The sequence below is a fragment of the Amblyraja radiata genome, chromosome 3 (assembly GCF_010909765.2).
Source record: "Amblyraja radiata isolate CabotCenter1 chromosome 3, sAmbRad1.1.pri, whole genome shotgun sequence".
NCBI classification, from domain to species: Eukaryota; Metazoa; Chordata; class Chondrichthyes; order Rajiformes; family Rajidae; genus Amblyraja; species Amblyraja radiata.
The window spans coordinates 61744236-61767519 of record NC_045958.1 but is presented as its reverse complement, the minus strand read 5'-3'; the positions used below and the strand labels follow the sequence as shown (position 1 = coordinate 61767519).

General features: G+C 44.4%; 1 protein-coding gene across 3 annotated transcripts in view; it reads left to right on the top strand.

Annotated features, from left to right (window-relative positions):
* Positions 1-23284, top strand: part of slc20a2 (solute carrier family 20 member 2) — an 83897-nt gene that overhangs the window by 4541 nt on the left and 56072 nt on the right. The gene's annotated exons all lie outside the window — the stretch shown is intronic.

Here is a 23284-nt window from a genome sequence, read left to right as displayed (position 1 = left end):
GTAGTTTACACCCCAGTGGTATGAACATTGGCTTCTCTAATTTCAGGTAGCCCTTGCTTTCTCCCTCCTTCCCCTCTCATTCCCAGCTCTCCCACAGCCTACTGTCTCTGCCTCTTCCTTTCTTTTTCATGTCACCCCCCCCCCGACATCAATCTGAAGAAGGATCTCGACCCGAAACGTCGTCTATTCCTTTGCTCCACAGATGCTGCCTTACCCGCTGATTTTCTCATGCTTTTTTGTCTACCAATGGGATCCCACCACTGGCCACTCTTCCCATCCCTCCCCTGTTGGTTTTCAGCAGGGACCGCTCCCTCCATAACTCCCTGGTCAATTCGTCCCTTCCCACCCAAACCACCCCCTCTCCTGGCACTTTCCCTTGCAACCGCAGGAAATGCCACACTTGTCATTTTAATTAAGTTCAACATTATGGGGCTGTACATTGGCCATAGAGTTGCTGCCTAAAAGTGCCAGAGACCCGGAATTGATCCTGATGCTGTCTGTATGGAGTTTGCTCCTTTTCCCTTTGATCACATGGGTTTTCTCCAGGTGCTCTTGTTTCCTTCCACATTCCAAAGGTGTGCAGGAACCTATTTCAGACCCAAGCCAAAACATCATATTTTCCTTTTGTCCAAAGATTCTGTCTGACCTGTTGAGTTACTCCAGCTTTATGTGTCTATCTTCAGTTTAAACCAGCATCTGCACTTCCTTCCTACAAACACGATACTATGCGATAAAACTTTATTAATCCCAGGAGGGAAATTGTGTGGGTGTATATATATCACACACACACACACACACACACACACACACACTTATATATTCATATATAAATATACACTGTTTTGTTTTCTCATTTATAACATTGTTTACAGAGTACTATGTTTACATATTCTGTTGTGCTGCTGCAAGTAAGGATTTCATTGTTCTAACTGGGACGTGAGAGAATAAAACACTCTTGACTTACTCCGCTAATGTGTGGGAAAGAACTAGTGTATGGGTGATCAGTGGTCGCTGTGGACTCGGTGGGCTGAAGGGCCAGTTTCCACGCTGTATCTTTAAATTAAACGAAAGACACTAAAACCAGAGGGAGTCTAAAGAAGGATCTCTACCCGAAACGCCACCCAATTTCTTTTATCCTGAGTTGAAACATAGAAACATAGAAAATAGGTGCAGGAGTAGGCCATTCGGCCCTTCGAGCCTGCACCGCCATTCAATATGATCATGACTGATCATCCAACTCGGTATCCTGTACCTGCCCTCTCTCCATACCCCCTGATCCCTTTAGCCACAAGGGCCACATCTAACTCCCTCTGAGTTGCTGGCTGCTCCTTGGAGTTCCCCTGCACAATTAAAGCATGGAATAGTCTTCACTCTACCATAGTTACCCAAACGGACGCAACTAAATTTAAGGTACCTCTTTTTTCCCCAAGAACCCTTTTTTGCTTGTCCGAGTCAAGAGAGTTTTATTGTCATGTGCCCCGATAGGACAATGAAATTCTTGCTTGCTGCAGCACAACAGAATATGTGAACATAATACAGAACGGGAGATAAAAGTTCAGTGTGTTTATATACCATAGACCATATATATACACAACCGGACAGCAATGGCGGCCAAATCGCCCACAATTCAAAGCGAGGGAGAAAGTGCCCAGCGCTGACCAGTTGCCGTGGCAGTGCGCATGCGCAGGGCGGCCGATGATGTGCGGGCCGTGGTTGTGCGCATGTGCAGGGGGAGGACGTGCAGGCCACAGCAATGCGCATGTGCAAGGCGGCCTGCCGTGCCGGCGGATGAGGAGCGAGCGGAGACCTGAGACCCGGATACGGAGAGTGACAGACCGAGAGATAGCAAGGTGGGCCCGCCCAGAGTTGAACGGCAGGTGGCCTGCCTTGGCCGGAGGCCCCCTAGATTTCGAGGCCCTAGGCTTCAGCCTGTGAAGCCTGGTGATAAATCCGACTCTGCGAGGCCCCCCTAGACCTCGAGGCCCTAAGCTTAAGCTAGTCCGGCTTGTACGTAAATCCGGCCCTGACTACACTGCACTCTAGGTATGGTCGCTCAGAGCCCTATACAGTTGTACCAAATGTCCATATTTATGTTTTCAAATCTTTTTATAATAAAGGCAAAAATACCAATTAGTTCTCCCTAAAATTAGGTATGCTTGTCAGGCTCTAATACTAAAATTGTGTACTAATACAAACAGTAGGTTTTGTGTTACAATTTCAGAGTATGATCCCTTTGAACATTAACATTACCAAATCTCTTGCCATTTAACAAGTATTCCATTTTTCTCATTATGTGCTCCTCACATTTTTCCTGCATTATATTTAGGCTGTGGGCCGAGGTGCTTTTTTGTTTAAGTGCGTGACCCAAATCACGTAACTCCCTGCATGTTTAACATATTGTGTAAAAATATTATAGAAATCATACCTGAAACTCGTCACGAACAAAACCTGCACATATTTTTAAAATATGAGAAAAACCTCCAATTTTCCGAGTAGTAATTGTCCAAACAATGTACGTTTGACATTGCGTCAGACGCCAATTGACCAATCACGCACTTTGTTTCATGGTAGCTAGGCGGCGAGCACTCTGGGATCATGGCTGCCTCCTAATTACATCGTCAAGAGAGTGTTTTATTGTTATATGTCCCGGACGGGACAATGAAATTCTTACTTGCTGCAGCACAAAAGAATATGTAAACATTGTATATAACGGGCGGGAAAAAAAGAAAAAGTTCAATAAATAACAAATATAGTGCAAATAACAAATAATAATAGTCTTTTTCAGTTCAGAGCTCATAGTTATTTGTTGTGTTTAATAGCCTGGACTGGGCAGTGGTCATAACTTTTTGTAGTCTTTTTCGCTCCTGGACGATCAAGTTGCCGAACCAGGCCACGATGCAACCAGTCGGAATGCTCTCTGCTATGCACCTGTAGAAGTTTAGGAGAATCCTCTTCGACATGCCGAATCTCCGTAATCTTCACAGGAAGTAGAGTCGCTGCTGCGCCTTCTTTACAATTGCATCGGTGTGCTGGGTCCAGCAAAAGATCTTCAGAAATCTGCACGCCCAGGAATTTGAAGTATTGACCCTCTCCACCATCGTCCTGTTGATATAAATAGGATTGTGGGTCCTCATCCTTCCTCTACTAAAGTCCACAATCAGTTCCTTGGTCTTACTGATGTTGAGAGCCAGGTTGTTGTGCTGGCACTATTTGATCAGTCGGTCGATCTCACGTCTGTACTCTGACTCGTCCCCATCTGTGATTCGTCCAACCACAGTGGTGACATCAGCGAAATTGATGATGTAGTCCGCACTATGACCAGCTACACAGTCATGGGTATAGAGTGAGTAAAGCAGGGGGCTGAGCACACAGCCTTGAGGTGCTCCCGAACTAATTGTTACTGAGGATGAAGTGGTTCCTCCAATTCGGTCTGTGGATGAGGTAGTCGAGCATCCAATTGCAGAGGGATGTGCAGAGGCCCAGTTTCGTGAACTTGGTAACCAGCTTGGAAGGGATGATGGTATTAAACGCCGAGGTGTAGTCTATACACAACAGCCTGACGTAGGTGTTTTTATTGTCCAAGTGGTCCAGTGCGGAGTGGAGAGCCAGTGAAATTGCATCTAATGTTGACCTGTTGTGGCGGTATGCGAGCTGTAGTTGGTCGAGGTTCATGTCGAGGTAGGAGTTGATGTGCACCATAACCAACCTCTCAAAGCACTTCATCACCACAGACATTACAGGGCTCGAAATTAGAGGTTGCCCGGGTGCCATTGACCACTCAAAGTGCAGCCGGGCAACCTAAATGCGACTCATTTTGCCCGGCTTGGCAATCAAATACTGGTTTATACCGATAGACACAAAAAACTGGAGTAACTCCGCGGGTCAGGCAGCATCTCTGGAGAAAAGGAACGTGACGTTTGGTGTCGGCGGCGGCGGATGTATTCGTCTAGTATCTTTGATTGTGGGGCAAAGACACTAGGTGCGTGGTGGCGAAGGGTCGAAGCGAATGACGGGCTCCGAACAGCAGCAACAGTGGCCGCGATAGCGGCTACATCGCCTCCTCCCGCACCCCGGCGGAAGGAACCTCCTTCTCTCCCTCCTACCGGCCACGGCGTGCGGGAGGGGTTGTGAAAGTGCCATTGGCGGATTTGCAAGCAGTGGCGGTTATCAGGGCGATAGCGGCCAAAGATCTTATAGCAGAGCTATATAAGATCTTTGATAGCGGCCGCAAATCCGCCAACGGTGCTTTTACAACCCCTCCCGCACGCCGCGGCCGGGAGGAGGGAGAGCGGGAGGGAGAGGGAAGCCTCCTTCCGTGGTCTGAAGCAGCTGCACGACAGATCCTATAGCTATAGGATCTTTGAGCTGCACCGCTCTGCCGCGCACCCTCCTGTCGGCTGGCGGAGGAGGGAGGCGGTGGTGTGGAGGCGGTGGCACATTGGCGTTGGACAGGGACGGCCAAGGCAGCGGGGCGATGTTGTCCCAGGAGCGCTGACCTTCCTCCCCACCTCCTCTGCACCTCTCCCTCTCCCTCTCTCTCTTCCCCATTCCCTCCTCTATTCAGTCCTCACTGACATCCCATTTCCCCCCCTACCCAACTACCTCCCCCCCCCCCCACCCAATCTATTCATCATCCTACCCACCTAGCATTGATTCTCCTGCCACCCCGCCCCATCCATCCTACACTGGTCCCCCAATTCATCCTGTACTGACCCCCCCATCCCATCCATCCTGCACTTCTCCCCCCCCCCCCCATTCATACTGCACTGATCCACCCATTCATCCCGTACTGACCCATCCTCCATTTACCCTGCACCAATCCACCCCATCCATCCTGTAGTGAGCCCCATTCATCCTGTACTGATCCCCTCGTGCATCCTGTACTGATCCCCTCATGCATCATATACTGATCCCCTCATGCATCCTGTACTGATCCCCTCATGCATCCTGTACTGATCCCCTCATGCATCATGTACTGATCCCCTCATGCATCATGTACTGATCCCCTCATGCATCCTGTACTGATCCCCTCATGCATCCTGCACTGATCCCCTCATGCATCCTGCACTGATCCCCTCATGCATCCTGCACTGATCCCCTCATGCATCCTGCACTGATCCCCTCATGCATCCTGCACTGATCCCCTCATGCATCCTGCACTGATCCCCTCATGCATCCTGCACAGACCCTCCGATCCACAGTCCTGACCCCCCTCCCAATTCATCCTGTACTGATCCCCCCCCCCATTCATCCTGTGCCCCCCCCCTCCCAATCCATCCTTTACTGATCCCCCCCATTCAAGAAGAATGGGAGGAACAGTTTGAAGAAGGGACTCGACCCGAAACGTTGCATATTTCCTTAGCTCCATAGATGCTGCCTCACCCGCTGAATTTCTCCAGCATTTTTGTCTACCCACATTCATCCTGTACTGATCCCCCCCCATCCTTCCTGTACTGATCCCCCCCCCCCCCCCATTCAACACCACTGACATCTACCCTCGCAATTTTACATACTCCAACCAACACGTACTAATTCACCTGCCTCAATCATATAACCATATAACAATTACAGCACGGAAACAGGCCATCTCGACCCTTCTAGTCCGTGCCGAACACGTATTCTCCCCTAGTCCCATATACCTGCGCTCAGACCATAACCCTCCATTCCTTTCCCGTCCATATAACTATCCAATTTATTTTTAAATGATAAAAACGAACCTGCCTCCACCACCTTCACTGGAAGCTCATTCCACACAGCCACCACTCTCTGAGTAAAGAAGTTCCCCCTCATGTTACCCCTAAACTTCTGTCCCTTAATTCTCAAGTCATGTCCCCTTGTTTGAATCTTCCCTACTCTCAGTGGGAAAAGCTTATCCACGTCAACTCTGTCTATCCCTCTCATCATTTTAAAGACCTCCATCAAGTCCCCCCTTAACCTTCTGCGCTCCAAAGAATAAAGCCCCAACTTGTTCAACCTTTCTCTGTAACTTAGTTGCTGAAACCCAGGCAACATTCTAGTAAATCTCCTCTGTACTCTCTCTATTTTGTTGACATCATTCCTATAATTAGGCGACCAAAATTGTACACCATACTCCAGAATTGGCCTCACCAATGCCTTGTACAATTTTAACATTACATCCCAACTTCTATACTCAATGCTCTGATTTATAAAGGCCAGCACACCAAAAGCTTTCTTTACCACCCTATCTACATGAGATTCCACTTTCAGGGAACTGTGCACAGTTATTCCCAGATCCCTCTGTTCACCTGCATTCTTCAATTCCCTACCATTTACCATGTACGTCCTATTTTGATTTGTCCTGCCAAGATGTAGCACCTCACACTTATCAGCATTAAACTCCATCTGCCATCTTTCAGCCCACTCTTCCAACTGGCATAAATCCATCCATTCCACACCGATTGCCTTCTCAAACCACCCACACCCCCCCCCCCCCCCCCCGCCATCTATCCACCCCGCACTGATTCACACACCCCCTGACCCTATTGTGCTTCATGGTCTTCAGAGCGAACATTGACTATGTTTGATAACGGAATGCAATCAAATGTGTTTTAATTCCCAATTTTATTATTTGTTTTGACACCTTTAAACATATTACCAAAATAACATTTGCTGCAGTTATGTCCTTTGGCCATCTCTTGTCAGTTAGTGTAATGTTTAACCTGTCAGATGGGCAGTCGGTTTTAACAGCTATTATCATAAAATGCCTTTAGAAATTTCCTTGCAACCTGTACATTTTGTTGTGGATAAATTATGTGGAAAGCCAGAGTGTTTCTGTGCCAATAGCAATAACGACCCATGCTATGGCCATGTCATGGTAATTTTCGGTCCTTCACAGAAAACATGCTTGCATCAATTGCAATATGAGTTGAGATATTGTATTATAATTTTGCTGCATGTCATTGCGGTATATATAATGTCTTGATTGGTGAATATGTTTAGTTTGTGACTTTATTTGAAGCAGAAATAATATGTGAATGTAGGCAAAAGTGCTGGAGAAACTCAGCGGATGCGGCAGCATCTATGGAGCGAAGGAAATGGGCAACGTTTCGGGCCGAAACCCTTCTTCAGACTGATGGGTTTCGGCCTGAAACGTTGCCTATTTCCTTTGCTCCATAGATGCTGCTGCACCTGCTGAGTTTTTCCAGCATCTGCAGTTCTTGAACATAATATGTGAATGCTTCATTGAGCATAATTCCAACTGGTAACTACGCACTTCATCCAAGCACATTATCACACGCTTCATGCAAACCGTCTTAAATGACCACCTAAACTGTCATTTGGCAATCCAAAAAGCTGTCGAGGTTGCCCGGCAGGCAACAGGGAAAAAAAGTTAAGCGAGAGCCCTGCATTAGTGCCACTGAGGCACGTCACCTTACTCTTCTTGGGCACCGGTATTATTGATGCCCTCTTAAAGCAGGTGGGAACCTCAGACCTCAGAAGTGAGCGGTTGAAAATGTCTGCCCGCTGACGCCCACTGACACACACTCACACTCACACACACACTCACACTCCACTCCCCCGTCTCACTCCAACCTCTCCCCCTCTGAACGTACAGCCATCGACTCACTCCGCAACAACCCAGAGTTGGTTATCAAACCCGCCGACAAGGGAGGTGCCATGGTAGTCTGGCATGTCGATCTCTACAAAGCTGAGGCCACGCGCCAACTCTCGGACACCTCCTACTTACCCCTGATCTATGACCCCACAGATGAGCACCAGGCCACTATCTCTAGCACCATCACTGACTTAATCCACTCCGGCACCCTGCCCCCCGAGCCTCCAACCTCATCGTTCCCCAGCCCCGCACGGCCCGATTTTACCTTCTCCCCAAAATCCCCAAACCTGACTGTCCTGGTAGACCCATTGTCTCTGACATCCCCTCATCTTCACCATGGACGTCCAGTAACTCTCCCTCCATCCCCCACCAGGAGGGTCTCAAAGCTCTCCGGTTCTTCCTCGACCGGAGAACCAAACAATCCCCGCCTACAGATACTCTCCTCCGCCTAGCGGAGCTGGTCCTTACCCTTAATAACTTCTCGTTTGACTCCTCCCATTTCCTCCAAATACAAGGCGTAGCTATGGGCATGTAGGGTATGTCGGGTATGTCGAACAATCCTTGTTCAAGACGTACCAGGGCCCCATCCCCGACCTCCACCTCCGCTACATCGGCGTTTGCTTTGGTGCTACCTCCTGCACCCACACACAACTGACTGACTTCATCCGCTTCACCACTAACTTCCATCCAACACTCAAATACACCTGGACCATTTCTTGACCTCACTATCTCCATCGCAGGTGATAGACTTCTGACCGACATCCACTATAAACCCACTGACTCCCATGGCTACTAGACTACACTTCTTCCCACCCTGCTTCCTGTAAGGACTCCATCCCCTACTCCCAATTCCTCCGTCTATGCTGTATCTGCTCCCAGGATGAGGTGTTCCACACCAGGGCATCGGAAATATCCTCATTCTTCAGGGAACGAGGGTTCCCCTCCCCTACTATAGATGAGGCTCTCACCAGGATCACTTCAATACCCCGTAACACTGCTCTCTCTCCCCCATCTCCCCCCCCCCCCCACTCGTAACAAGGTCAGAGTCCCCCTAGTCATCACCTTTCACCTCACTAGCCGTCACATACAACAAATAATCCTCCGTCATTTTCGCCACCTCCAACGTGACCCCACCACTCGCCACATCTTCCCATCTCCCCCCCTGTCTGCTTCCGCAAAGACCGCTCCCTCCGGAACTTCCTGGTCAATTGTTCCCTTCCCTCCCGCACCATCCCCTCCCCGGGCACTTTCCCTTGCAACCGCAAGAGATGCTACACTTGTCGCTTTACCTCCCCCCTCGACTTCATTCAAGGACCCAAGCAGTCGTTCCAGGTGCGACAGAGGTTCACCTGCATCTCCTCCAACCTCATTTATAGCATCCGCTGCTCTTGATGTTCTCTCTCTCTCGCTCTCGCTCTCGCTCTCGCTCTCGCTCTCGCTCTCTCTCTCTCTCTCTCTCTCTCGCTCTCGCTCTCGCTCTCTCTACCAGATTGCACAATTTCAAGTAGGAGGGGAGATTCCCCCCCCCCCCCCCTCACACGCCCTCCCCCCCTTGCACAGATGTGGCAGAGGCGGAGAAAATGAGAGAAAGAGTTGGAGACGGAAAGAGTGGGAGGAAGTATGATCAAGATAGCTGCATTGTTAGTTGGTTTATAGGAGATATCGGTGGATAGTTTGTCTCCTGAGATGGGGACAGAGTGATCCAGAAAAGGGTTCAAAAATAGACCAGATGAATTTGTGGGCAATGTGGAAGCTGATGTAAAGATGAAAACATTGACAGGTTTTGCAAGAAGTAGCGCTAATGCAATCGTTGATTATCGTTGGACCACCACATTTTGATGAAGGAGCAAACTGGGGGGGGGGGGATCTAATCTTTAAAAAATGATGCAGGTTGGGCACAATCCATGTTAATGTTCTGGGATAATAGCCTTTTATCAGAACTTGTTTTAGGTTGCAGAGAAGGGGAGGAGTAGAGAAATCTGGGGTGTCGTGGAAATGTAGGTAAACTGATGGTCTCTGCTCAGAAAGGGCTATAAAGCCTGTCAATCACAACTATTTCTAGGAGATGTCTAATGAGGTTGCCATCTACCAGAGTGTGCAAATATCAAATGTAGAATAAGTGACAACCAAATATACAGCTGGTCGCTCCAAATTGGACATTGGAAAGCCACTGCTTGGGCCATTTCATTTATAGGACGAATCCTACATTGATATTTTTGCTCTATTGTGGGAGCATCATAATTTGTATAACTTGTGATTAGTAGGCCCTCTAGCAGTACCACCATGGAACAATGAGTGTGGACCTTGGCTGAAATGTCCACGTCTCACAAATAAATATTTAATGGAGCAAGTATGAATTAAAGTACTTTTACATTTTCTCGCCTTTCCTTGTAAACTGTGTGAAGTGGTGGAATGGTTCTGAAATTAATTGACAGTTTGTGTGAACAAGAATGCTCCTTCCACAACTGTATTCATTCTGTGATGATGAATCCCAAGTGTAGAAGTGTTTCATGCTCATGTATACGGGAGTTGCGGATTATGATGCCGTTTGTGTGGCTTTGGTGATTTACACGTCTGATCAGCAGATCCAAATTCCTCACACTGGATCTGTGTGAGCCCCTTGACACTGGGGTGGGGGAGCAAGGAATCCTTTCACTGAGCTAAAAGCTCATGCAAAGGTATTGAGCATGATGCAGTATCTAAATGGCTTTTTATTTCGTTTTTTTTTGTAAGAATAAATTTGGTACAGTGGAACATGGTAGTAGTGTTGGTCATTTATTTTTTCAGGAACTTCAGCATACATGTAAATTAGAGCTAGATTTTTTCTTCTATTATTTCTCTTCAATTGACATTGTAATGATCTCAAATTACTTTTCCAGAAAAATATTTTTTTTGGAATAGATACAAATACACATGCTTATTTAAAAATGATAATCAATAGCTTATGAAATACTTTTTATGTTTGAACCAATGACAGCGTTGTGTTGACTTTAATGTCTAAAAGGGCGGAATTATTAGAAATTTTATTTTTATTTTTGCCTAACCTTTCCCATTGCGCAGTAACACATTCTCTTTTGAATATATTTGGATTGTTTTGCAATGCAAGACCAGACAGAGCAAAGGTCTTGAACGTTAATAAAGAAATATAACATGGGTTAAGGCTGAGACCAGGTGGACTCTACTAGTGTGTTTGGGATTTGACACATTAAGCGCTTGGAGTGTGCTAATTTTCTAAGTAATTTTAGAGAACATTTATCTGAAGACCCAAAATGCCATCCTTCCTTATTCTCCAGAGATGCTGTCTGACCTGCTGAGTTAATCCAGCACTTTATTTTATTTTGTATTACCCATAAGGCTTGGACCTTGTCCCTTTTATTCATCATCTTTCCTTTTTCAGGATCAAGGATGACTTGTTTGTAAGCATTTCTGTGGATTGTGAAGTGATAAGCCAATGAGAGCAACATACTCTACCACAGCTGGTGCAGGATATATTTACTGAGACTTGGGAATAGGTAGTCTGTGAAGTACGCTCCTTCTACAGTTTGTGCTGATCTTGTGTAAAAAAATCAGTTGTCACTGGCATTCTTAATGTTTGAGCAGGGGTCTTTTTTCCGACTGATTGTAGTAGTTTGTTTACTAGGATTCAGTGGGTATGATGTATTTTGTTCCAAGGAGACTTTAAGAACATAATATTTTCTTCTATCCACCTAGTAATCTCTATATGTAACAGAGCTCTGAATCAATATAGTAGATAGAGCAGTTTGTCTACGCTAAAGGATGCTGAGGTACTGTCTCCATCCTACTGCTGAGAAACTAGCTGAGTATTCAAAACGTTTTTGATTCGCATTCATAATTTTCAGTATTTGCATCCACAAATTTCCATGCTGTTTTCTTTTGTTTAACAGCTTATAAAAAGCACTTCCCAACAGTGGAACATTGCAATAAAGGTTTGGTCTGGATTGTTTATCCAAACCGCCAGAGTAGGACTTTCGCTGATTGCGTCATATTCAACATTGATATTTATTGAGACTGGTTTAAAGCCCTGCTTAAACTGATTCTTTGAAATATTATCTTCAAAGATCTGATCTGTTCTTCCATGTGAAATGGACTTGTGCAAGGTATTGTGTTTGATAACAGTGCAATGTAATCTAGACATACTAAAATAAACAAATTAAATGTATGGCATACTTTAACACAGTAAACCATCCCAAGATGTAATGTCAAAAACCCACACAGTAAAGACAAAGTAAGTATAAAAATTACATGCTCTATGATTGGTTTTCCAATTTTAAAAATTCTATAGTGATGTGTGGCAAGAGACCAAGTTTCTCTTTTAATTCTACAAATGTGGTGTTTGGTTGATGTCAGAAAGTAGTCAGAATGAGAATTAAGAGGATACAAGAATGGATCCTTTGTTGATCCAGCAGAATGAGCTTGGAAACAGCATGCCATGTTCTCTCTTGATCTTTGTACCTTACACTTTCAATCTGTGTACAGTACCTTCATTTTGTGTGATGTAATCATGTTCCAGTTGCGTGGAGCTCCACCTAGTGGCTTAACCTTTTAAAATAATGTAAGATTGGGAAAGGCTCATTTAATACCCATAGCTAATTGGCAAAGAAAGCATGGTTGTTGGGCTGCCTTGTTGAGCCATTGCAGTTTTTGTGGTAAAGTCGTTCAACTGTGCTTTTAGATAAGGAGATCAAGCATTTTAACCCAACAAAGTATGGTAATGTATTTTGAGGTCTGGTTTACATGTAATGTGAAATAGAATGTGAATGTGATGGTGTTCCCATTCCATGGTTCTACCCTGCAAGGTAAAGCTTGTGAGTTTTGTAAGTTGCTGTCAAACAAGTCATGGCAAGTTGGTGTAGTATAAATTTATGGATAGAGCATATTAGAGCCTTCAGGACCAGTAGTGCAGGGGGGTAATGTTTAAGAAATTGGATTAGGTTACTTTTGTGGGGAATGGTGTTGGGCGTCCTTGCTTTGTGGGAGCTACATTCAACTAGGCAATTAATAAATATGGCTTGAGGGTGAAAATACTTTGAAGAATCAGGAGGTGAAAGCAGGTTATCCAGACTCTGCTCATGCTGTGCTAGTGGTCCAGTTCATTTAATTTTGGAAAATTGTGACCACCTCAAACTAGCAATACCCATTTAATCTAATTTAAATTTGCTACATTGTGGAAAAATGTGATCCTGCTGATAAAGTTTGTTTCTGATTTATAAAAGGTGCTGAGGGCCCTGCTTCACACAATTTGATATCTAACCCAATCTTGCTCTTGTTGAACATTTACTCTATCAAATGAGAATTGTTCGTAGTGATGGTGTTTGTATTGGTCTGACAGATTGGGATGTTTTATTGTATTTACAGCACACCTTAACACAATTTGTTTATTTTACTGAAGTCATTAAATAGACAAGACTGCCTTATGATAAGAATGTTTAATTGTCATATGTATCAAAACGTAACTATGCAATTCTTGTAACAGCACAACAGGTTTAGAAGCAAGGTACTCAATAGATAACATATTAAACTGTTTTTCATTTGTTTATTAAGTAAAAGAACAATGTAGTTCAAAACAAAATAAAAGTCTGAAGCCCCTAGTGCAACCAAGATATGGTGGTGGCCATGCCGAGGCATGTGAAGTGTAGATGGAGTCTATGGAAACGAGGTTGGTTTGCCTGATGGTCTGGGCTACATCCACAATTCTCTGCAATTTCGTGCGGTCTTGAATGGAGATGTTCCCAAACCGTGCTGTGATGCATTCTGATTAAAATGCTTTCTAGTGCGCCTCTATAGAAGTTGTTGGGGACATGCCGAACTTTCTAAGCCTTCCAACGAAGTAGAGGCGTTAGTGTGCTTTCTTGGCCATTGCTTTGATGTGGATGGTCCAGGACAAATTGCTGGTGATATTTATTCCTTAGAACTTACAGTTTTGAACCATCTCTGCATCAGTGCCATCAACGTATACGGGAGTGTGTGTACTGCTTCGCTCCTGATCCTAGGTTCTTGCTAAGGAATGAGTTGATATGCTCAATAACCAACCCCTCAAGCCACTTCATCACCGTAGACATTAGTGCCACCAGTTGGTAGTTATTGTGGTATGTTATCTTGCTCTTCTTGGGCGCCAGTATTATTGAAGCCTGTTTAAAGCGGGTGAGAAGCTCAGTAATGAGAGGTTGAAGATGTCTGCAAAAACCCCAGTCAGTTGGTCCACACAGGCTTTGAGAATATGACAAGGTATATCTTCAGGTCCAGATGCTTTCCGAGGGTTCATGCTCATGAAGGAACTTATGACATTGGCCTTGGTGACTGTGATTATGATGCCATCGAGGGCCTTGGGTGTTCGATATCAGTGTTCTCCCTATCGAAGTGTGCATTGAACACATTGAGCTTGTCTGGGAGTGATGCTTAGCTGTTACTTGTGCTGCCACTTCCTTGTAGGAAGTGATGTCATGCTACAGTTGTCACATCCAATTTAGAACAAAAGTCCCTTTTTAGCCTTATTGGTGACTTTTTAAAGGGCAGTCCTGGACTACTTGTATGAATCTGCATCTCCAACCTTGAATGTCAGAGATCGAAGTACTGTGTTTGCAATTCATAGTGTGACAAATCTATACTCGCCAATTGATTATTTACCCTGAAGAGATATTGAAGTGCCATTGTGATTTTTAAGTTGCGATAAATCATTAATATTTTAACAGCACAAAGTGTTTCATGTATTGCAATCTGTCATAATGCCTCAAACGTATATAGTGAAACTTGGCAGTAGTGACAGGATTATCTCCTATTTGCCTGATGTGTTTGAACTTTAAATCCTTCCTTGGTTAACAAATATTGTCCCTAACTTGGATCTCTTTAAAATTACTATTAAAATCTGATGGCATTAAGAAAATCAGATCAAGGATAATGCTCTTTTTATTGTCTGCAGTTTATTTGAATTAAGCCACTATGAATAAAAGTTAAGACCCGGATGGACTTTTGTTAGAACAATCTGCTTATTTCTGTTGGGATACGTGTATCGTTTAAGCTGCCCTCTACTGCTTCTGAGCAGAACTGACTGAACTTGCCTGGAATTGCTTTTGCATCCTATGGTTAATTTTAAGGCTTTCCCGAAATACTCTTCGTAAATGAGAACTGGCCAGATTTAGAGTAGGTGACACAGATGAGAGAATTGAAGATTTATGTTGTTAATTTGTAATTAATACTTGTTAATTAATTTGTGAATTGTTAATTCAGTCCCATTTCTGAAAATGTAGGGTCTGATTTTCTTTTAAAGTATCTGAGACTTTGGTACCGAGTACAATGAAGCAGGATAAGGGGAAGAATGAGGAATGTCAAATGAAAGGGGTAAATATCGGGTAGACGTTTCAGACCAGCTATATATATATATAGATTAAAAAGAGAATGTCAGAGAAAGACTAAACGAATACAAAAAGCAATCCAAAAACTTGACAATGACTACATAGTAATCTACACATGAAGCATAACAGACTTTACACGAGCACTGCCCTATCTTTGCCAAAGGATAAAAGTAATGCCAAAATTAATGAGTGACATTACTTGAGATACTGGAAAACAGATTTGATAAAGAGGAGGCATCAGAAAAGTTATTGCTACAATCAGTATTTTCAAATGCAATTAATCCTGTGAGGGAGGCGAAGTTCAAATCCTGTAACAACTGGCCAACCGCCTGCGAATACAGTGGGGGGTGCCAGAGGGCCAGAGAATGGAAAATATCACTTCAACAATGGGATCAAATGAAAACTCCAGCAATAATTGCCTCTGTTGGCAGGCTGCTAGACATGATATTTAGTGAGACCGTTTTTTAAGAGTTGGTGATATGGGTATATCAAGGCAAATAGTATTTAAAAAATAAACGAAGGACAAAGTGCTGGAGTAACTCAGTTGGTCAGGAGAACAGGAATAGATGATATTTTGGGTAGCGGTGGAGCTTCTCTGGAGAACTGTTCAGACTGTTTAGTGGGTGGGGAGGGGGGAGCGGGAGAAGGAGGAAATAAACTGGAATAGAGGAAGGGCGGACAAAGCCTGGCAGATAATGCATTGATACAGGTTGGGGGGGCTGATGGCCAGAGGTGAATAAACAGAAGATGTGAGACAAAGGGATTGAAGAGTTGAAAATTGTGAACCTGGGGGAATGCATGTGTGGGGGGGGGGGGGGGGGGGGGGGGGGGAGGAGAAGGAAAGCAATAGGTGCAAGTCCAGCTGGGGCATGGGGGAAGGCAGGAGATGGTTGGCAGGGGTTGTACTTGCCTAAAACTGGAGAATTCAATGTTCATACTATTGGGTTGTAAGCAACCCAAGCAGAATACGAGGTGCTATTCCTCCAGTTTTGGATGTGGCCTGAAAATGTGATGTATCGATGATCTGCAGAGATGCTGCCTGACCGGCTGAGTTACCCCAACACTTTTTTTTTGTTTTTGTAAACCAACATCTGTAGTTCCTTGTTTCTAGCATTTAAATAATCTGGTTGAGTTTTTACCAGACTCGATGAGAATGTTGTAGCTGATGTGAAAATAAATGGTAAGATTAAATTCTACATAATCTTTATATATACTGGCAAAATTATGGAATAGATACAGGATTAGTTTCAGCCGACAATTGTAAATGGATGCTTTTGCGACCTGGAGGCAGGGTTCAGTTCTAGGACCACTGCTTTTCTTGCTGTATGTTCGTGACTTGGACTTGGTGCACACATAAATTTCAAAATTTGCAAATTATACAAAACTTTGAAGTGAGAAGGATAGTTATAAATTCAAGCGGACATAAACAGGCAGGTGGAATGGGGAGGTACCTGGAAATATTTTAACATGGGTATATGTGAAGTGATTCATTTCATTAGGGAGGATAATGTAAATGATGGAAATCGAAGTGATATCCTGGAACACAGAACTGGATGTAAATATGTACAGATCTTTGCGGATGACACTAAGCTGGGGGGCAGTGTTAGCTGTGAGGAGGATGCTAGGAGACTGCAAGGTGACTTGGATAGGCTGGGTGAGTGGGCAAATGTTTGGCAGATGCAGTATAATGTGGATAAATGTGAGGTTATCCATTTTGGTGGCAAAAACAGGAAAGCAGACTATTATCTAAATGGTGGCCGACTAGGAAAAGGGGAGATGCAGCGAGACCTGGGTGTCATGGTACACCAGTCATTGAAAGTGGGCATGCAGGTGCAGCAGGCAGTGAAGAAAGCGAATGGTATGTTAGCTTTCATAGCAAAAGGATTTGAGTATAGGAGCAGGGAGGTTCTACTGCAGTTGTACAGGGTCTTGGTGAGACCACACCTGGAGTATTGCGTACAGTTTTGGTCTCCAAATCTGAGGAAGGACATTATTGCCATAGAGGGAGTGCAGAGAAGGTTCACCAGACTGATTCCTGAGATGTCAGGACTGTCAAAGACTGGATAGACTTGGTTTATACTCTCTAGAATTTAGGAGATTGAGAGGGGATCTTATAGAAACTTACAAAATTCTTAAGGGGTTGGACAGACTAGATGCAGGAAGATTGCTCCCGATGTTGGGGAAGTCCAGGACAAGGGGTCACAGCTTAAGGATAAGGGGGAAATCCTTTAAAACCGAGACGAGAAGAACTTTTTTCACACAGAGAGTGGTGAATCTCTGGAACTCTCTGCCACAGAGGGTAGTCGAGGCCAGTTCATTGGCTATATTTAAGAGGGAGTTAGATGTGGCCCTTGTGGCTAAGGGGATCAGAGGGTATGGAGAGAAGGCAGGTACAGGATACTGAGTTGGATGATCAGCCATGATCATATTGAATGGCGGTGCAGGCTCGAAGGGCCGAATGGCCTACTCCTGCACCTAATTTCTATGTTTCTATGTTGATGCCAGGATGAAAAGAATGCATGCTTTACATTTAAAAATGCCCTTTAAATCCTGGGCTTCTGTATAAATATTAAAATTCACTGCCTAGATAGATAGTGGAAGCAGGTTAAGTTGTCGCTTTGGATTTTGCTAGATAAGCAAGGAAGAAAAGCATTCCAGGCGTATGGGGAAAGAGCTAGGCAATGGGACAGACCAAATTGCTCTAGCAGAGAGTTGGTGTAAACTTGATGGGCTGATTGGTTGCATTCTATGATCTTTTGAGAAATTAGTTTAAAGTTCCTCCTTGTAGAAATTTGAGGAAATAACAAATCCCCTGGTTCTGCATCCAGTATTGTAAGATATGACAATCCCTTGTTATACTTTTCCTAATTTTTGATTGTACCTATTTTCTATGATGCTGTCCAAGCAGATTGAAAGATGACAAATATAGCACAGCTATTTGGGGAATGAGAGGACAAAGGACTAGACTGATTAAAGATGCATTACAGCATATTGGTAACAAAATTAGCATCTAAAGGTATAATTTCAGGGCACCAAGAAAATTGTAAAATTAGTTAACCTAGTTTTATGAAGAGAAGATTTATGGCTAAAAGCTGAGATTTTAACTGGCAGGGGGGGATTTAGTGGATATAGTATACATTAAATTTTGAAAGGCATTTGGCCCAATGCTTCTGCAAAGGTTTTTGCATAAAATAAAGAATTGTGGAGGTTTGGCAAAATTATTATTAATTCATGGAACTGGGATGTGGTGTTTGTCCTTTGAAGCAAAGTTTTAAGATTGGCCTGTAGTAATTGTTGAGACATATTTCGTCCAGCTGGAGAGTCTAGTATTGGGAGACTTGGTCTCAGGGATGGCTTTTTGAATTTTTAGAAGACATATGAATGCATTCGAATCTAAGATCAGGGCTCGAAATTAGCGGTTGCCCGGGTGCCAATGGCGACCTAAAGTGCCGCCGGGCAACCTAAGTGACGAGACATTTTGCCCGGCTTGGCACTGCTGGTTTATACCAAAGATAGACACAAAATGAGTAACTCAGCAGGTCAGGCAGCATCTCTGGAGAAAAGGAACGTGACGTTTCGTCGTGTCGGCGGCGACTGCGGTGGCTGCAGTGCAGGGCAAAGATACTAGGTGCGGGGTGACGGAGGGTCGGAGCGAATGACAGCGGCTCCACCTCCTCCTCTTCCCGAACCCCGCCCGCCCTGATAGCGGCCGCTGCTTGCCACTCCGCCAATGGCGATAACCGCTTTCAAAACAAGCCCTCCCGCATGCCGAGGCCGGGAGGAGGGAGGGAGGAAGGGGTAGGACCCCTTCCGCCATCTGAAGCACCTACACTGCTCGGCCCCGCACCTTCCTGTTGGGTTGCGGAGGAGGGGAGGCGGTGGCGAGGAGATCCCAACTGCCTCCCCATTTGGTGGCGGCACATGGCGATGGACAGGGACGGCCAAGGCAGCGGGGCGATGATGCCGGTGTTGTCCGAGGAGCACTGACCTTCCTTCCTCCTCTCTTCTCCCCCCCCCCCTCTCCCCACTGGGACCCCTCCCCCCACTGGGACCCCTCCCCCCACTGGGACCCCTCTCCCCACTGGGACCCCTCTCCCCACTGGGTCCCCTCTCCCCACTGGGACCCCTCTCCCCACTGGGACCCCTCTCCTCACTGGGATCCCTCTCCCCACTGGGACCCCTCCTCTCCATCCCACACTGATCCCCATTCCTGCCTCCATTCAGTCCTTACTGACATCCCCTGTGATCCCCTCCCCATCTACCCCCCCTCTCCCCATCTATTCATCCTGCACTGATCTCCCTATCCACCTCGCATTGATTCTCCTGCCATCCCCCATCCATCCTACACTGGTCCCCCAATTCACCCTGTACTGACCCCCCCCCCCCCTTCCCATTCATCCTGGACAGCTCCCCCACATCCATCCTGTACTGATTCCCCCCCCCCCCCATTCATCCCATACTGACCCCCCTCCCCCCATCCATCCTGTAGTTATCTCCCCATTCATCTTTTACTGATCCCACCATTCATCCTGCACTGATCCCCCATCTATACTGTAGTGACCCCCCCCCCATTCATCCTGCACAGACCCTCCGATCCACACTGTACTGACTCTTTTCCTCCCCCCCCCCCCCCCATTCATTCTGTACTGAACTGATCCCCCCCCCCATCCATCCTGTACTGTTCAAGAAGAATGTGGGGGATCTGTCTGAAGAAGGGTCTCGACCCGAAACGTTGCCTATTTCCTTCGTTCCATAGTTGCTACCTCACCCGCTGAGTTTTTCCAGCATTTTTGTCTACCCCTATTCATCCTGCACTGATCCGACCCCCCCCCATCCATCCTGCACAGATTCCCCCGTCCATCCCGTACTGATCCCCCTATTCAACCCCACTGACATCCCCCGCGATCTCACCTCACAATTTTACCCACTCCACCCATCACTCACTAATTCCCCTGCCTCAATCCATCCATTCCGCACCGATTGCCTCCTCAACCCCCCCCGCCATCCATCCCTCACTGACACACACACACACACACACACACACACACACACACACACACACACACACACACACACACACACACACACACACACACACACACACACACACACACACACACACACACCCTACTGTGCTGGAAATGTCTTCAGAACGAACATTGACAATGTTTGATAACGGAATGCAATCAAATGTGTTTTAATTCCCAATGTTATTTGTTTTAATCCATAAAGATGGATTAATTAAATTGTTAACACGTGAAACATTAAAACCACAGTTTTCGATTGTCACTGTTACCGTTGACACTTTATTACAGAATTCATTTTAACGGCAAATCAATGCTCTTAATATGGAGCATCTGTACTGTCGTTATTTAATGAGCAACATTCACATCTATACGTTGTATTTATCCAGGTTTCACTTCTACAGTCTGTCATATACATCACAAATTTGGTCAGGAGATATTTTAAGTTGAAATTTTAACGTTAATTCTGAAGTGAATTCTGCTAAATGATGGAAGCAGTGTTTATCAATAATTGTTTAAAAATCTGGTGCGTACAAACTGCGTATCTTCATTGCTGTTCACAACACGTACATCTAATCTGAATGTCCGGTAATGTGGTGTTTTGGTACCTTTAAACGTATTAACAAAAGAACATTTGCTGCAGTTGTCCTTTGACCATCTTTTGTCAGTTACTGTAATGTTTAACCTGTCAGATGGGTATAGTCAGTTTTAACAGGTATTATCTTAAAATGCCTTTAGAAATTTCCTTGCAACCTGTAAATTAGTTGTGGCTACATTATGTGGGAAGCGAGTGTTTCTGTACCAATAGCAATAACGACCCATGCTATGGCCATGTCATGATAATTTTCGGTCCTTCACATGCTTGCATCAATCTGTAGTGTGCATGGTTAAGCATATATGTTACCATGGTCCAGGATTTATTGACACAGGTTGATCATACGCTGAATAATCCAACCACATTTTTGTTTGGAAGTGGAAAGAAATAATAGAGATTGCATTAATTACAATGTGTAAAAAGAGTTGAGATACTGTATTATAATTTTGCTGCATGTCATTGTGGTATATATCATGTCTTGATTGGCGAATATGTTTAATTTGTCACTTTATTTGAAGCAGAAATAATATGTGAATGCCTCATTGAGCATAATTCCAACTGGTAACTACGCACTTCGTCCGAGCACATTATCTCACGCGTCATGCAAGCCGTCTTAAATGACCACCTAAACTGTCATTTGGCAACCTAAAAAGCTGCCTAGATTGCCCGGGGAAAAATGTAAGTGAGAGCGCTGAAGATCAGTAAAAGTTTGGACTGTGAACAGGCAGAAAGTTGAATTTGAGCCACGGGGTCATCTGTGATCTGATTAAATGGCTGAAGAGGTTTGAGAGGCAGATGGCTCACTTCTGGTGTTCTTCGTGTTACACTTCTGGGAGAAACACTGAATATTAAATCTGTCTGTAAATTGCACATTTAAAGCAGAATAATAATAATAATAATTTCCAAATGGGACAAACCAATTTCATTAATGGAGCAGTATTCAAATGTAAAACATTTAAGTTTCCCAGGTAATACATCAACTTTAAATTGATGAAGCTAAAGTTTTTAAAAGACGAAAGATCAAAAGGCACAGAAGTAAGAAAATGGATGTTATGGAAAAGGATTCTAGAAGTATGTAGCTCCACCACGGGGTGGAGCTCTCATTGGTCTCTTGGAGGAAGTCATGTTGTTGGCTTGAGTGGGTTTCACAACAACCAACCCTGCCCCTAATTTTTTTTCTTAAGTACACTTGAGTTGCAGCAGTCATTCACAGAAGACATTTCATCTACAGCTTCGATCTTGTATATTTGTAGTAGACGTCTTTCGATAATCTGTCCCTTATGCTGAAGACTATCGAAAAAAGGAGAGAGACGTTTCAAGAGAGAGGGTTAAGTGAATTTGGGGGTGGGGTGAAAGTTGGTAAAGTTGATGAAATCAATGAGTTTTGCCAGAGTGGAGGAGGCAGCTCCTATGAAGTAATTGATGTAGTGGAGAATGAGTTGGGGAATGCTGCTGGGGTACATTTGGATCACGGACTGTTCAACGAACTCGTCAATAAAGCCAGGTATAGCAGTGGACGTGTGAGTGCTCATGGTTACAGGAGGAGTAAAGGGTCCCAACCCAAAATGTTGTCTGACCATTCCCTGCTCGTGTGTTACCTGACCTGCTGAGTTCCTCCAGTACTTTGTTTTGCTCAAGATACCAGCATCTGCAGTTTATTGTTCCCATTAGCCCACCTCAAACATTTATTTGCTTTTATTGGTGCGATTTTAATGTTGGTGAAAAAGGCTTTTGAAATACTGCAGTTTATTTTTGGTGTAAAACAAATCTCTTGAACTGGAGCTTTCAGTTTGAACTCTTGGGCTGGCTCTTCCATTCAGTAAGATCTTGGCTGAATTTCTACAATGCTTTCCCCGTTCAGATTCCATGTTTGATTCCTTGGTGCCCTCATGGCTACTTTGAATATACTCAATGGCTAATTCCATTTGTCGGCGTTTTTTAAATAAAGGGGTGAGATTGGCCATCATGTTGGCCAACAATTGTTTCTATGACAACATTGCTGAAACAGATTCTGGATACTTATTACTGGATTACTGTTTGTGGAATCTTGCTACGTGCAAATTGGCTTTTTTTAAATTACAACTATGATTAATGTACAAAATACAATAAAACTATTGGGGCAGACTAGGGAGTGAAAAGTAATATATATCTTGCTTAAGTTAATTTTTGAACGTTTTGCTCCATATAATCAAGCGGATAACCCATTTTCACTTGTAATCTGCGTAAGTGCCTTGATATATTTGTGACAGTGTGATGTTGTGAAATCTCCTGTGAATAGCTAACTTTATAACTCAACACGAATGGTGAGCTAATAATTGCCTGAGCAGTTTGAATTGTAACTTGTCAGAAACGAAGGCTGATAGTCATCAATGTTATTGGTGGGATGATTAATTTCTTAGAAATAAATGATAGATCACACTGTCACAATCTCTATGAATGCTGAAGGATAAGTAACCAACCTTTCTGCATAGGAATAAATAACCAAGTTTCTGACATCTGTTATGCAGTAATAAGTAATAAATCAAATTGTTGGCAATAATTCACATGGTGATATTTGGGTACATGCTTTGTAGAAATCTTCCTCAGACCTAAATCACAACCTTTTCTAGTCTTTGAGCACGTCCTCATTACGCAGTAATATCTTCTACAAACTGACTTTTCAAACCACGTCGATGCCAATTTAGGACATTTTTCTCTAGCTAGGATCAGCTGGGAACAG